Source organism: Cupressus sempervirens, chromosome 3 (genome assembly GCF_028749045.1).
Source record: "Cupressus sempervirens isolate cs-2001-9-10 chromosome 3, ASM2874904v1, whole genome shotgun sequence".
Taxonomy (NCBI): domain Eukaryota; kingdom Viridiplantae; phylum Streptophyta; class Pinopsida; order Cupressales; family Cupressaceae; genus Cupressus; species Cupressus sempervirens.
In genome coordinates this window covers 406,281,019-406,297,486 of record NC_143120.1, presented here as the reverse complement: position 1 = coordinate 406,297,486, position 16,468 = coordinate 406,281,019, and the positions used below count along the sequence as shown (strand labels likewise).

General features: G+C 32.4%; 1 pseudogene; it reads left to right on the top strand.

Annotated features, from left to right (window-relative positions):
- Positions 1–4,650: 4,650 nt before the first annotated feature.
- LOC149566726 (shikimate kinase 3, chloroplastic-like) lies at positions 4,651–5,768 on the top strand (annotated as a pseudogene).
- Positions 5,769–16,468: the final 10,700 nt, after the last annotated feature.

Here is a 16,468-nt window from a genome sequence, read left to right as displayed (position 1 = left end):
AATATACAATCTCCAAGAACTGTATAAGAATTCGCTCCTCTCAATCACCTTCCTCTGGAACACCTTCTTGGTATCAGCTTTCTGAAATTCGCTTCCAAAAATTGTCTCCCAAAAATTCCCGTCCAGATTCCTCCATCTCAAAAATGAACCCCCAAAGTTGTGATAAGCAATTTCTCCTCAATCCGGGGCACTAATTGTGCGTTTACCCGAGAAGACTCTTTGCACAACTCAGTTAACTCCAATTTAACTTTTATTATCTTTTCTTATTCTTTTGCATTCAACTTTCATGCACATTAAGTTGAAATATTAAATAACTTTATTTAAAATTTCACTTGACTTCAATTCTTAATTAATTTATTACTTTAAATCTTATGTGCACTTTTAAGAAATTAAAATAACATTATTAACTTTTATAATTTAATCTTTTAATTTAATTCTTATATTTAACTCATGTTTAGATCATGCGATCTAGAATTCTTAATAAATTAATATCTTTCAACTTTTAATTTATTTTAGAACTTAATTGATAACATATTTAATTAATTTAAATAACAATAATATTTAGCATTTATTTAAAAATGAACTCCAAATATATTATTATTAAATTAAATAAATATTATCCTGTTCTAAATTTATCTTGAACTTTAATCTCCAACTTTAATTCTTTTATTTAATTAATTAATTAATTAATTAAATATAAAGATATCATAATAATTCTTTATTAAATTAAATCATTAATTAGTCTTTTTAATTAGACTTAATTAATAGAAAAATACACCAAGGACTCATAAAGCAACATACGAAAACCCACCATAGAAAAATACATACCAAATAAAAAAAAAGGGTTATAATCACAAAATTACATCATTTGATGCATTCGGAGGGTACTTAACTCAGATACTTGTCCTAATTATTAATTAGGACAATTGGCTAAAGGGTTTAGGATTTGGACTTAAGAGCTTATCTCCCCTCTCTTACCATTGAGACAGTGCGATAGGGTACGCTCATCCTGACAATTCAGGGAAGTCGATACCCGGTACCTACAACCTGCATAAAATCCACACATGTACAAACACAATATTCTAAGCTAAACAGACAATGGCAGGAAGTGGTGCATCGTGTAGATCCCGACTAGCAGGTGACTACGACTCCCTTCCTTAACCATATCAGAAACACCATACATAAATAAAACAGCACACACACCATACACATGCAGTATGGGGTAAGTATCCATAAGAAGCACATGGAATAATAAACCATCTAACTAATCATCATCGATAACTGAAACCATTGAATAATCATCATACATGCATGAAATATAGAGTACCAAGTAATCTCATCATATAATAAACTGAGTGTAAACATCATCTGATAATCTATAAAATAATAATACTAATCATCAAACATAAATTGGCCTAAAAGAGTTTGGCAATCATATCATAAATGTAGCTCGAAAATGTAAACTAGGGGCAGGCACTACACATTACTTCTTCTTCATTGTCGTCCTCACTGTCGTCACCTGCGACAACATTTGCTCCTCTACGGAGCTCCTCTTGCAATGCCTGTACCTGCCTTTGGATGGCTCTAACCTCCTCAGGATTAATAGCTCTGGCCCTTCCACCATGCTCTCTTCATGGAGGCATCTTCTTAATTCAAACCCACAACCATACAGTCCTGGTGCAAACTGCCTCATAGTCGGCGCTCTGTCTATACACTGAGGAAAACCAACTCTGATACCACTTGATGGGGAGACAACCCAATAACAGAATGGACACAACAAAAAAGGAAAATTGTATTAACTGAGAAAATAAGCTAGTACAAACAGTATAGAGAAAATAAACTTCAAAACATGCCCTAAGGGCTTACAATAGCATAAATCTGGAGATAATTTCTCCTTTCAGTACCTCCTCTCAAACTCCACTCCGAACTGCCTTTTACAATGCCAAAAATCTCCTTAAATAGACCCCAAAGGGTTAAGGACTAGGATTACATTCTAGAAAGTGCTAGTAGGCATCCACCGACCAAATAGAAGGTTCCAAAAGCTGCGTTAGAAGTCGGTGCAAATCTAGAAGAATCCAAAAACGGTAACCGAACTTTCGGGAGGCATAACTTTTGAACCGTAGCTCCGATTGACGAACCGTTTACATTTTTGGAAAGCTCTCGAAGCGCTCTATAGCCCTATGGACAAGCTTTACTCGTCTCCCATTTTTTGGCCCTTTTCAAGGTCATTTAATGCCCCTAACCTGACTTTGAAGCATTTTTAGGAGGTCTCCAAAACTCAAAAAATTGCAATAACTTTCAAACCGTGGGTCCTATTGACCTGATTCTTTTTCTGGAATGCTCTAAATCACAATTACATTCATTTGGCCAATTCACACCTTCTAGGTCACCAAAATGATGGCCCAATTACATGCTCCTATTTTTTCAGGATTTTCAAACACACTGATAGTGGAACTGTGAGAGTTGGAACCTTTATTTGACCCAAATGGGTATCCAAAAATGAAAACACATGAAATAGAAAGTAAGTCTACGTATTTTTTTTTTGGGTGACACAGGATTGCCCTTATACCTCTGGATGCTCCTGCATCATATAATCATTTTTCTTAAACCTTCATACCCATGTACGGGTTGGAAAGCAAGGTAAAAAGTTTGTTATGCCTTGCTCATAAAAATGATAGCCAAAAAGGGAAGTATTGGAAGGAAAAACATACCAAATTGTAAATTGTAGCACAATAATACTTCGAAGTAGAAATGACAATAGCCTTGCAAATGCTTAATTGGTACTAATTTAAATTGAAGAATATATAGGTGCATAGTGAGCAATTTTGGAGTATAAATAAACTATGCTCGATGATAAGCCATTAAATGGGGATTACAGAGTCAAATAGCGCTTTATTTTGAATGAATTTAGAATCCAATCCACTCTACAGTTTGAAGCAATTTGAAGCCAAAATGGATTGAAAGTGGTCTGATATAGATTGCAAGTTATTTGATAATTATCAATGCATATTGCCACCTCACACAAGGCAAAATGCATGGATTTATCTTGCACCAATATTTCTGACTATAAGATGCAATGTCACATCATAATAACTGACATCAATAAGTCCCACCATAACTTATTTGCATCATACACAAATCAAGTAGGTCCCTATGAGATTGCAATAACTGTCAAGATTCCACATAACTAACAAGGATTATGTGATACACCAAGACCAATGGCATCTGCCAAGATCTGATTTTCATGTTTGTTTCCATACAAGTCTGTGGTGCCATATATGAACAAGTGTTTTATGGTAGGAAGTGCATTTGATACTTAAATTAGATAATTAGGCTATAATGGCCTTTAATGTCAGGAGTTAGCCATATCTAGTCTGTTTAGTAGACGTTAACCCAACATAAAGATATAACCAAATATTTGGACACAATAGTTTATCAACATTTATATGCATTAGAAAACCTATTTAATTAATTGGATCTTTGAAAAATAAACTTGTAGTTCCTTGGTAATTAGTGGGAGAGCTTGCTTGAAATATTAATCCAAAATTCAAGAAGCACTTTGAAAACTACCATTTTGCAGAAATGTTTGTTCACAAAGCTGTGAAACAGATACTATATTTGTTTGTTTTTGTTCCATCAGTATTGTTTAATAAATTGTGTTTTGCCTTCTCTGTAGTTTCCCCATTTTTGGTGTAAGAAGGAAATATTTCTTGGCTTGAATCAATATGTAATTATGAGACGGAAAAGAAAGATTGACAACTAAAACCAGTTTGGATCATCATAACAAGTTTTGCGTTCGGTTCTCTTTAATATTTAGTGCCAACAAGAATTGTTTGGCTAACTAGAATAGGGAGTTTTCCTTTGCCTCTGTTCAATATCTATGTGATGAGGAAGTTAGGATCACTAGAACAAGTCTTGCCATGGGTTATCTTCAATTTATGTAATGTTGAGGTTGCCTTGGCTTCTCTTCAATATGATTTGTAGTTTGTCTTTTCCCATAAATGTTTTAATCTTTTATGGTATCTAAGTCTGATGGTTGAGGATTTGGACTTTGTTGTTTTTTTGTTTGATTTTTCAAATTCTATTTTTTTTTCCAACTTTGATTGGATAAGTTGATTTATTTTTCAAGTTCTTATGGTTTAATCTTTAGTTGCCTAGGCTTTTTGGCAATGCCTTAGCAACATGGCTATTTATCGCCTTGAATATCCACTTAAGTAAAAAAACTAAATCTTTGTTTTCATATATTTATATTTTGTTCATTATTAAATTTGGATCTGTGCCCTTCTTTGATTGAATCCTAATAAAATTCCTCTATCCTTGTGTGCCTATTCAAATATCAAAAGTTCAATTGTAACTAACCTTGTATTAAAATTAGTAAATTTATCAAGTTCTGGGAGTTGAAGATTTAGGAACTGTGTCTATTTTGCTTCAATTGTTATTTGGTAATCCGACATTTTTATCACAAGGCAAAAAAAATTCATACTTATAGTTGTACACATAGTGTCATGTTTTATATTCACATTTAACTGCTCCTAGTTATATACAATCACACAGTTTTCTCAACTATCATGAGTGCTATTGTTGATTGAGAACCTATGCCTATTTGAAGATGCATATATTTGATTTCAATTACCTGATAAGAGATTTTTGATGTAGAAGAAGGCTAATGTGCTTGTTCCAAAATTAAAAGGAAGATGTATATTCCTTGTGGGTGAACCCTGATTACAACACCCAAAAATATATTTATAAAACAGGGAGAGGCTAGAGCCATAGATTGTAGAATTCATTTTTGTAAATAGGGTTTGATGAAAAAAATCTCTTTAAGTGTAGGAATGATGGGTAGTGGAAAGACAACTGTTGGAAAGATTATATCAGAATCCTTGGGATAGTACTTTTTTGACAGGTTGGTTTCCAAGGAACTTTTGGTGTGGATTACACTTTTACTTTTATGATAATCACCATTTAAAAGCTACAGTTTCCATTATGTTGTTTAAACAATTTGATGTCATGAACAATCATAGGTTAGTAGAGGAGGTTGCAGAAGGTGCATCTGTTGCCCAAATTTTTAAAGATTGCAATGAGTAGGGCTTCTGAGATTCTGAGGTATTCTCCTCTTTCTTAGAGTACCTTCCCTTACATGGTTTATGGCTATGGGTTTTAGAGGTAGCATTGTGCGTATGTTCCTTGATTTTTTTAATGGTGGCTATCTAAGTTTTCCTCAGTTTAATCTTTTGAAGACCCTTAACTTCTTAACTCCAGGTTAAACTACTCTAAACTGCAAGCAATTATATATCTCACAATACCAATAGTTTTCTTTATCTTGCATTTGACACCAAATCTTTCTCTTGATAGAGTAAAGAGCCTATTTTTACTTGCAAATTTAACCAACAAGAATTTACAAGTTATAGTAATGAACTAATTTTCTACAGAGTGAAGTACTAAAACAATTATCTACCATGTATCATCTAGTTGTTGCTACTAGAGGTGGTGCTGTAGTTTGTGCTCAAGATTGGTAGTACAATGCAGTGTATTATGTTGACAATCTTCATATTGAACATTTCTTTTGCTTATTCTTATAACACAGTAATTGTATGACTAGTTTTTTCATTTGTTTCAAAATTTTGTTTAAAATTTAAAGGGGCTATATGAAGCAAGGAATTACTGTTTGGTTGGATGTTCCACTGGAGGCATTGGCTGAAAGAGTTGTAGCTATTGGAACACATTCTCGACCTCTTTTAGGTCAATTATCTGGCAATGGTTATTCTTAGGTTCATTTTCTTCATTTTAATTTTATGTGTTGGTAAATTTGTCATCTTTTACTGCTACAAATTAATGGTAGTTTCAAATGCATCTAAAAATTACTATTTCTATTTGTTAATAAAGCATTTCCTATATATATATATAAAAGTTAGCAAGCAAACACAATTCTCTATTTTACTAGGTTTCATGATCAATAAGTGATTATAAATCAACTTCTAAGGATGGTTGGTCCCAATTCTGATTGGTTCATTAATATGAAATGTGGGAAATGATGAAATAATTTGAAGTTCTTTCCTTTTGTTCTTAAAAGTAATTGTTATTGGAGTATAAAAAATGAGAACAAGTCTTGATATCTGTCAGGCTATATAATTGTAAATTCAAAATGGCTCTCAAATAGGAAGAGGTTCATTGGTTAAAGAAAATTAAAGTTATATTTGGGAGAAAAATCAACTATTCTTAAATTTTTATGCACATGTAAAACCTTTGCTTAACTAAATTGAGTGTAATAATTGGAAATGCTGGAGATTTGGACATGGGTCCACAATCAAACCTTTTAGGTGTAAAACTTCAATCCCCCTTCGTGCATATTGAGAGGATTGATTTTTAAACTCATCGCTTAATACATGTATCCAGATTCATATTCGTATATTTTTATTTTGTAAATATGGCTTGAAATGAATAAAACCCATAAAAACTTACCATAAAATCTGTGTGTGTGTGTGTGTGTGTGTGTGTGTGTGTGTGTGTGTGTGTGTGTGTGTATTTAGTGAGTTGTGGACAAAGAGTCTGGTCCCATGTAATGAATGCATAAAAAAATGATTGTACACATTGACTCTCTAATAGAGGTGCACCATAAGTTCATTCCAAAAATAACAAAGAAACACTATCCCATAGATATGGGTGCACCGAAGTACACACTTCATCCTTATTTTTCTGTTTACTTGATGACCTTAGCAACATTGGATGTCTAGATTTTGATAGTGAGAGTTTTCATTCTCCTTACATCTATCCATTCTTTCTAGAAAGTAACAAAGGATTTCTTTGAACAATCCTTGGAACTTCTAACAATTAGAGTTTCCCATGGTGTTGGAGAGATTTCTGATTTTGTAGAAACTACTGAGGTGATTGAGTCATCTACTTTGGATTTATCATCATAAGCAACCATATAAGCACACACTTGAAGGCTCAACCTCAATTCATCATATCAGCTTCCTTCTTGAATCCATGTTTCTTTGGTGGTTGGCGATCTTTAACATTGAGGTGTGAAATGATTAGTTGAGAAACATCTCTGCATTGAACAACTATCTTTTTATAATCCACAGATTGGGTCCAATAACAATTGCCAACTTTTAGCAAAGTGTTAGCAGGAAGACTATTGGAAAGGTCCATTTCCACATAGACACGTGCAAGGACAAGGCTTTGGTAGTATATTGTTTCATCAGAATTGCAATTATATTTACCAAGGCCATTTCCAAGTGCCTGTAGGCAATCAATTCTGAAATAGGAAAGGGTGACAGGGAAGACACACCACACCCCTTGAAGAATGTAGAGGGGAATGAAGGATACCATGGTTTTCATGCACAAGATAGATCTCCTTGGAAAACCCAAGGCCCATTTTCCATTATCCATTCTTTGAACTCTAGAGCTTCAAATTTGAGTATAATAGTTTAAAAAACCTCCTAACATATTTCCTCTTTTAAAGAGTTTATCCAATTATCCAAAACCCAAGAATGCAAGTCTATTAATCTAGGCTAGATCTTAGTAAATCTTCAAATTAACACATTACTTTGCAAGAATTCTTCCCTCTTACCTACTAGACCCTGTAAAAACCTTTGAGAATATAAGAAGACTGACTTATGCAAATGGCAGAGCCATGGAGAGCTGAATCACCAAATCTAGAGCAATTAGGATTTCATCTAGTCCTAGTTTTGCATATGCTTATTATTTTACAATCGTTCTTTTATCCTGATTTTTAGGTTGTGTTGATTGTTACATATTATCAATAATGTGTTGATTGTTACCATTCATTATTTAGTAAGTTGAATTTCTAAGAAATTAGAATCATATTTGGTGAAGCTAATCTGTTATAAATTCTTCATAGGTGTATTGTATGGTTGTACATTCTCTTCAGCCCCACTTGGTTGCAACTAGTACAAGTCTTGGTGTTTTTCTCAATTAATTTGATGTAAGGTCTCTACCAGTAGTAGCTCCTCTTCCAACACCCTTTGGAAGTAGGGAACATTCTGTAGTATTTAGAGCTGAAAGGGAGCTAAAGCTATTAAATTTTCAATTGTCAAATCTTGCCAACCCATCATTGGCAAACACAAATTCTATATTTGAGACTGGAAGGTTGAGAACAAATTCTTCAGAAGCTTTGCAAATCAAGCAAATGAAACATCATGTTGGCCAAGTAACTTATGATTCATACTCCTATGTTTCTGTCAGTAGTTGAGGAAAGTAAGTTGATTCTTTTTTCTAGAATATACTTAATATATCAATTATAAATGGTCGAGTATACTTAGTGAAATAGGATTATAAACTTCAATTGAGATAACCTTAAGACAAGGAGAGGTTTTTAGCACCCTGAAATACTCAAATCTCTCTAGATAAAGAAAGATGCATTGAAACATTTTTGTGTGGTTTATTGATTTGGAAACATAATACTAATGCTTGTGGTTGTGATTTTGGCATTGCTATTTCCAGCCTCTTTGGCTCTGCTAGTACCATCTGCAAAAGAGAAGAAGACAAGCTTACAAATTTTCTATAATGAAAAGAACTGGAAATTCATTTTTCTCTGTCCAACTTGTAAGAGTTAAATGAAAAGACAAAAACTTCTATAGTAGCTAGTCTTTTAGTCAACAATTCTAATATACTTCTGTAGCAATGAATTTGAGGTTCAAGTAACTAATGCTCAAATTTGAGGTATCGAGAGAAAATAATATGTTTAGGACTTTCTTTTGATGATTAGGCATAGGGAATGAAAGTAAGGTACTTGAAGCTTCTTCCATTAGATGATCATTTTTTGAGTCTATTGCATATATATTACTTTCTTGTGTAACGTATTGTGACTAAAGCACCTTTTTGGGACTTACCATAAAATTTAGTCATTTAAAAAAAATGTAAGTATGTTGCTCCTAAAATGACTTCTCTTCAAAGTTCAGATCATCAAGTTGAAGGGATCATGAGTTTTTAGAGCAACTCCAAATGCCCAGTTGAAAGATGGAATTAAGGGAATTGACCCTACATTGGCCTTGACATGTTAGATACATGTGGCCAGTATGTCCTTGACTATTTAATCCTTGATTTTTTTTTCTATTAAGTCAAGAGAGTAATCTGATTGAAACATTGGCAGTCAAAACAGACACGATATATCTAGAGTTTGCTTTTTTTTGTCATTTCTTTGCAAGGCTTCTACTTTCATATGTTTTTCTGGAACACCTTGTGCTCTTTTATTTGCAAATGCAACAAATTATTGAGGGGAGTTCATAACATCTTGAAGCATGACTACACCTTCACAATCTCTTTGCTATTTGGCTTTGTAGGCTGTTGGTTTCCATTGTTAGGGTTCTCAACTTTAGATTTAGAGTCTGCCTATATTGATGAAGCTGGTTTCTTTCTTATTTTCTAGTTTATTTCTAGCTTGTAATTCCAAACAGGAGTATATCCTTCTTCCTATTGTGGTTGGCTTTGACCACTATCAATTGAGCACAACCTAATAGTACATTGTAGGCCTTTACATAGACATTATTGCAAAGTTTAGAATAAAGGGTTGTTTTCCTATAAGTACCTAGTGTCACAGAAGCACCCCCAACAATTTTATGTGTTTTTGGCTTACTATCTCCTATTGAAAGTTTTCAGTCCAAATAATAGGGTTTCCTAAGATAGAGAATCATGAAGCACCATAAGGAAGTACATTCACACTAGAAAAATCCTAGATAATAGTGTAAATTACAATATATTTTTCTTGTCTATTATCATCTTCACCGTGGTGGTCTTAATGCTTGATGCATGATGGGGAACATATACTCAGTCACTTGATATCATAAAATGGGGTATTTAGAATAGCTTGACTTGTTGACTCTTAGTCACCCCATTGTTTTCTACTAGGTGTATTGTACCATACTCTAGATCTTGACCATTACCTAGTGCATGCACACTAATAGTTATAACATTCTTGAGATTCGAAATGCTTTGTAATAGATAATAAATATTGGAGGACTTGCAATTGATTTATTAGATTGCAACTACTTGCTACCACAATTGTTTACTCATGGGAGTATTTCATTTTTTTATCCACTCAATTTGTGTCCTATGCATAAATGTCCAATTGTTCCATGCTGTATCAAGCAATTGTTTCTTATCCAAGCCATTTAATTTGCAACCTTTTAAATCTCTGCAAAGATAAAGTTGGAGCAGGAGAATTTTTCTTCTCAAAGGTGTCCTCTGATTGTAAAGCGTCCATTTGGAATGGACGCTTTACAATCAGAGGACACCTTTGAGAAGAAAAATTCTCCTGCTCCAACTTTATCTTTGCAGAGATTTAAAAGGTTGCAAATTAAATGGCTTGGATAAGAAACAATTGCTTGATACAGCATAACTTTTTTTTTGACCAAACATTGGTGGAAATTTTCACCAATTCTTGATAGTTTTCTACCAAGAATTGGTCAAAATTTCCATCAATTACAATTTTTTTTGACCAAACATTGGTGGAAATTTCAACCAATTCTTGATAGTTTTCTACCAAGACTTAGTCAAAGTTTCCACCAATTATAATTTTTTTTGACCAAACATTGGTGGAAATTTCAACTAATAATGACAAATCAGAGCTAGCAAAAATTAAAAATTTTGGATGAATGTATTGGTCAAAATTTTGACCAACCTAATTTCAACGAGAAAAATTACCACGAACTGCTTGGTCAGAATTTTGACCAAAATTCATCAAAAATTGAGTCCAAATTTACTAGTGTTAGTAATCATGTATCTTGGAAGATTGAAATTTGTGCCGAGTTTTTTCTTGGTAGTTGTTTTGGTGTGTTTAGTGGATTATTTTATCATCGAGTTGGTCAGTTGCTATCTTTACCAAGGTGGTCGGTTATCATTGTCACATAGTTGGCCTAATAACTTATGTTCATTATTATTGTTTCTCAGTTCCTTGCTTTATTGAGTGGTTCTATATTGGCTTTTCTTTCTGGGCCAACTATGCATGTAATTTGTGTCCTCATTTAATAAAGTGATCTTTAATTGGAAAGCATGTTGACCTATTTTGGGTTGTTTATTTTTCCTGTGTTTGATGTAGAAGGTTCTTCGAATCATTTCATTGTATAAATAGAGAGTCATGTTGTAGGTTTAGGGAAATTTTTGGGAGCATTTTTTGGAGATAGATGAAGTCAAAGTTTATATTCTAGAGATCATGCATCTCACATATATGAAGATAGTTATGTAATTGTTTCATTTGTATTGGTTGTAATCGGGAAGGCCTCATAACCTAGCATGTATCAATATTTTGAGTGGATATATGGATCAAATCTACATTGTTTTCTCTCCTTTCCTATGTTGTTCATTTGTATGTTGTTAAGAAGGCTCAGTGGGTATGTGGGTGAACCTTTGGCCCTAATTATTTGCCTTTCCTTATGTCAAATGGGTTCAAGAGCATACTAAATTAGATTTCATAGAAGAGGAGGGAAATTTTCAATAATTAGCCATCTCAAACTTGATAAAGCAATGACTTCTATGTTGGCAACATCATTAGATCAAGGGATGGATTAAAAGTCACAAGCACCCACTTTTTAGAGTTTTATATAAACCACAAACTTATGGGATTTAGGGTTGTAGAAGAAGATGAGAAAATACCCTTTTGAAGTGTACGACCAAATGAGAAGTGAAAACTCAAAATTTGGCCCCAACCCCTTTGCAAATAATCATTAAGATAGATCATGGATGAAAGTTTGGAGATGTCTAGTGTAGCAAAGAAAATGATACATCCTTCAAACCTATTATTTTCTTGTTCTATTTCTAGAGACATTTTTTCATTAGGCTTAACAATAAGTCAAGGGAAGACAAACCCTTACGTGTATCTCCTCTTTTTATAGAGTTCCCTCTAATTGTTGGTTTATGTCTAAAAAAATGGGCAAAAATGGAGATGCAAAACTCACCTTGCACTACTTGTTTGAACGACATTTGTTTGTTTACTTCTCCTTACCCTTCTCCATTCGTAGTGTTCTTCCTTGAAGCAACCTTCTCAGACAAACTATAATGCAAACCACCAAGAAGAAGAGAAGAGTTCATCAATGTCTTAGAATTTGGAACACTAGGGAAGTTAGGTTATTTTGAAAGACACATCACAAATGTCCTTTGAACCAACTATAAGACGCAGTGAAGAGGAATCTAGTAAAGCTTCTGACAAGTAGTAAACTTGACAAGTAGGCTCTATGCATCAAGGCAATACTCTAACTAGATCTATTTAATCATGTTATTTGATCTTGAGTAAGGTGTAATATTGAAATTATTTTTTTATCTTTGTAGTTGGACCTTACCTGTGTGTCATATCCCCTTAATTTAGCATAACAATGGAACCTGAGAAATATGTAATCATTATTCATTCAATATATGCATACTGATAACACCCAATATTTGTTAAAAATATTGTTGATGTATAAATAATTTTTATGTTCAATATATTAAACATAAATTTAATGTTTAATATTAAAATATAAATCTTAATCAATTTAAAATGACTCATACCAAATTAATCAAAAAAGTGAATGCCAAACATTTTATCTAAATATTTAATATTAATAGCATAAATACCAAATCAATCAACTAGAAATAAACATGCTAAAATTACCGTGAGGTCATTAAAATCTTTAAGTAGTATTATATGATGAGTTGCACCTCCCCCAACCCCAAAGTGACATGGGACCTCCACACATCCATATTTATAAGCCCTTGAATAAAAGATCGGGGAAACCATAAATAAGAAGAAAAAAAAGGTCATATAAAAAGAAAAAGAAGGAATATAAAAGCACGTGTGAAAGGAATTATTAAGACAAGTAAGTATGTATACTTTAGAATTAATTAAAGTTCCTTGTTATTATATGATTAAATTAATTATTAAATTAATAAGAAATTATTATTGGTCCTTGCCATAAAGGTAGGGATTATCGTTTTTGATCGACTTCATATTAATCCATGTTTCAAAAACTATGTAAATTTCATAAAAATATACTTATCCTATGCTCGTTTTGAATTTTTCTAGACAAATGAAATCTTATTTCTTTATTTCTAATTTTCAATTGAGTGTTGATGATTTTACCTGCAGTCTTTTTGTTTTTTGATGACAAAATTTAGCAGAAAATATGATGTGTTTGTGGAAGCCTATAGCATTAGGAGGATAGAAAATTTCCATGTGCACCTCTACTTGACACCAGTTCATGAAGATGGATGATATAACCATGCAACACCTCCAAAATTTTGCACTGTTATTAGGGTCTGTGATGTTTTCTTTACAAGTTGTGGGTAAAAGAATTTCATCTAATATTAAGTTTTTCTTTTAGAGAAGAGAAAACAGATGTGATAGAAATCTTCAAGAGTAACTGCTATTGTCCTCCATAAGAATCCATTAGAGTTAGAATTCCATATTGATCATATGTAATGGCAATGAGAAGAAATTAGTATCACAGTTAAGCTTTACTATTTGATCTTTATGATTTTCTATAATTTAAACATTGTAAAATTTACACTTGTTATTTTAATCTTTTTTATTTTTGTGAGGGGAAAAATGGATATGTAAGCAATGTAGAATATGTTTATATTCAGTAGTTTTAGCAGACGAAGAACAAGAATGATAATTTTCCTTTTGTATTTCATAATGATCCTTAAAAAAATCTTAATGGTCTTCTTCCACATCATGAAATTATGAAATTGTTAACATACTTCACACCAATTTTTATTCTCGTTTCAATTTATTGGCCTTTTTTGGAGACGGGAAATCGTGCAAACTATTAAAATGAAGAAACTATGAGAATATGAGTAATTCAATTAAAGTATTAAATCTCCCATAAAAAATGTCATGTAACATGAAAGATAGAAAAATGTGGCATTTTGTTGAATAGTAATTGGTGCATTGAATTAGAACATCAAATAATGAGTTGTGTATACTCTCTTTCCCTCCACATTTTACACGTTGTATGTTGAATTCAACATCTGTTTGACAAGTGGAAAGTCCTTTTGCATGCAATGGATAGGTGGAATAGGAGGATAACTATGTAAGTAAATTAAATTTCACTCCTTTCAACTAAATGAAGTTTGATGTTTACTACTTATCAAAGAAGATTTTTATTTCATCTCGTCGGCCATCATAAGGGCTGAATTATCTCTGTGGAGATATGTTACGGGGAAGGATTTGCATATGAGAATAATATCTTCCCCTATTCTTTCTCATTTAAGGAATAATGTGTTGAAAATTTGTCTCTTTCATTGGGGAGTGGGAAATGCGTTGGCTTCTTGAAGGAAAGACTAGTGTAAATTTATGGTGCTAAGCCTCAAGAATGGTGTGGGGGACCAGATTTGCCTTAGGTTAACAATGGTGTTGCCCACACAATAGTGGGATGTTAGACATATGTGTAGCCATAATTTAATTTGTTCCAATTCAATTAAATGGGAATTCCTTATAAGGAATCTAAGTCTAAACTAAAATCATTATGCAATCTTGTACACATATACCCCATCTAAAAATCCCTACTTGGAGCATTTGTATTTGAACACTCAAATACCAGGACCAATGCCATAAATTTATAATGGATACAAGGATAAGAACCCTTATCGAGCATGTGTTGTAGAAGACAAACCCCTCTAGCAAAAGGATAGGTTCATCCTGAGTTTTTTTTGAACATCAAAGTAACAAATATTATAATCAATACATTTAAATTCCACTTTTTAGTTTCCCCTTAAATCTCAAATTCACTCATCATATTTACTTAGTGTTAACTGAGGTATCAAGCACCTAAAATTGAAAGCAATGTATTACTTCATTTGATATAAATATATGTCATTTGAGCATTTGAATCAAGCCCATTTTAAGAAAGCCACCATGTAACATATAAGATTATTTCATTCTCAATGATTGATATATTTTCATATATGTGTCTAGATGAACTGTGTACAGAAGTAAAGATGGTGATTATATTTCTAAATTTGATACTTGTGTTTGCATGAATTGTGTGAAAAATTAAAGACGATGACTATATGCCACGTGAAAAAGTGATTAAGGAAAATGTGTTTAGAGATATCAAAATTTTAATTGTTAAATTTATTAATATTTTAAAAATATTTTCACCCTTTTAAAGGTTAGTTTTTCTAAGATTATAATTTATTTATTTTACAATTGGAGGACTAGGTGACAGTTCCAGTCGCTTGGAAAATCAATTTTTGAGGATCTCCTTCATATAGATTAACCTTTGAAATTTTTATAAGGTTAAATATCAAGAAACATCACTCTATATTTTTAACATTGGATTTCAATTTATTTATCTTGGTTGTTTTTTTCTTCTTAATTAGGTAAGAGAATGAAATTCTCATGCATGGCACAAGGTTTAATTTGAGGAGTAACCAAATCACACCTTGCAAAACATAAATACCCAACTAGTGCTAAATTTCCAAAAGGAAACAATGTTGGTCAATTTTCTACGCATTTAGATGTGGCTTATATAGCTATCTTACGTTACAGTTGGAGCAGACAAGCATAGTTTAACATTGCCTAGTATATAATTAGCGATAGCTTCTAAATTGATAAAAGAGACTTATCAATAGACAAGCAATACAAATTTTAATTAAAATTGTAAAACAACTGAGAAACACCGTAAAAATATGGGTAGCAATCTTGAGATACTAGTAAAACAATGCTCATAAAAATATTTATACGGAGTGTATAAAACTCTCACAAAATCTTATATATTTGTTGAAAACCAAGTTTTTCCAAAAATCTTAATACACGACCCAATAAAACACAGGTGACATTTGTTTGTACCTGAAGCCATGTCCTAGTCACCTTCGTTTGTAGGAAGTCTTTGCCTAGATAGTCATGGTAGTATGAATCAGAGTAAAGATCGGTTAAAAGACTCTCCATTGACAAATATGAAGTACATATAGATCTTAAACTATAATTTTTAAAATGCACAGTATTTGTTGCATTTTCCAAAGTTTTGTAAATATTTGTATCCCTAGAGATATTTCAACTGAGAAATCATAACACTAGTGAAATGGTCACTATCATAAAAGGGAAATACTACTAGAGTTCCAAAGCATTAATAATATATAGGCTACTATCATAGTAAAATATTTTCATCGAACTACATTAAATAATACTTCATATTACTACCATGTGAAGGATAGAACAGTGAAATATACTCCAGGAACTACTCACATACATCACATTCTTGTTGTGTTAAACAATTTGCTTTGAAACAAAAACACTCTATCAAATTGAATCAAAACCCAATTAAAATCCTCAAATTTTGCTACCTATACTTTCTTTCCCTAAATTCCATCACTATTTTTTACAATGTTATTCCTTGCTACTCCCCTAACCAAGGCAGGGACTCCAACTGCTCGCACAACTCTTGTTTTGATTATTGATCAGGTAGAAAAATATTATTATGTGGATTATTTATTAACGAGAGAGTTATTATTGATTAAAATGGCTATATATATG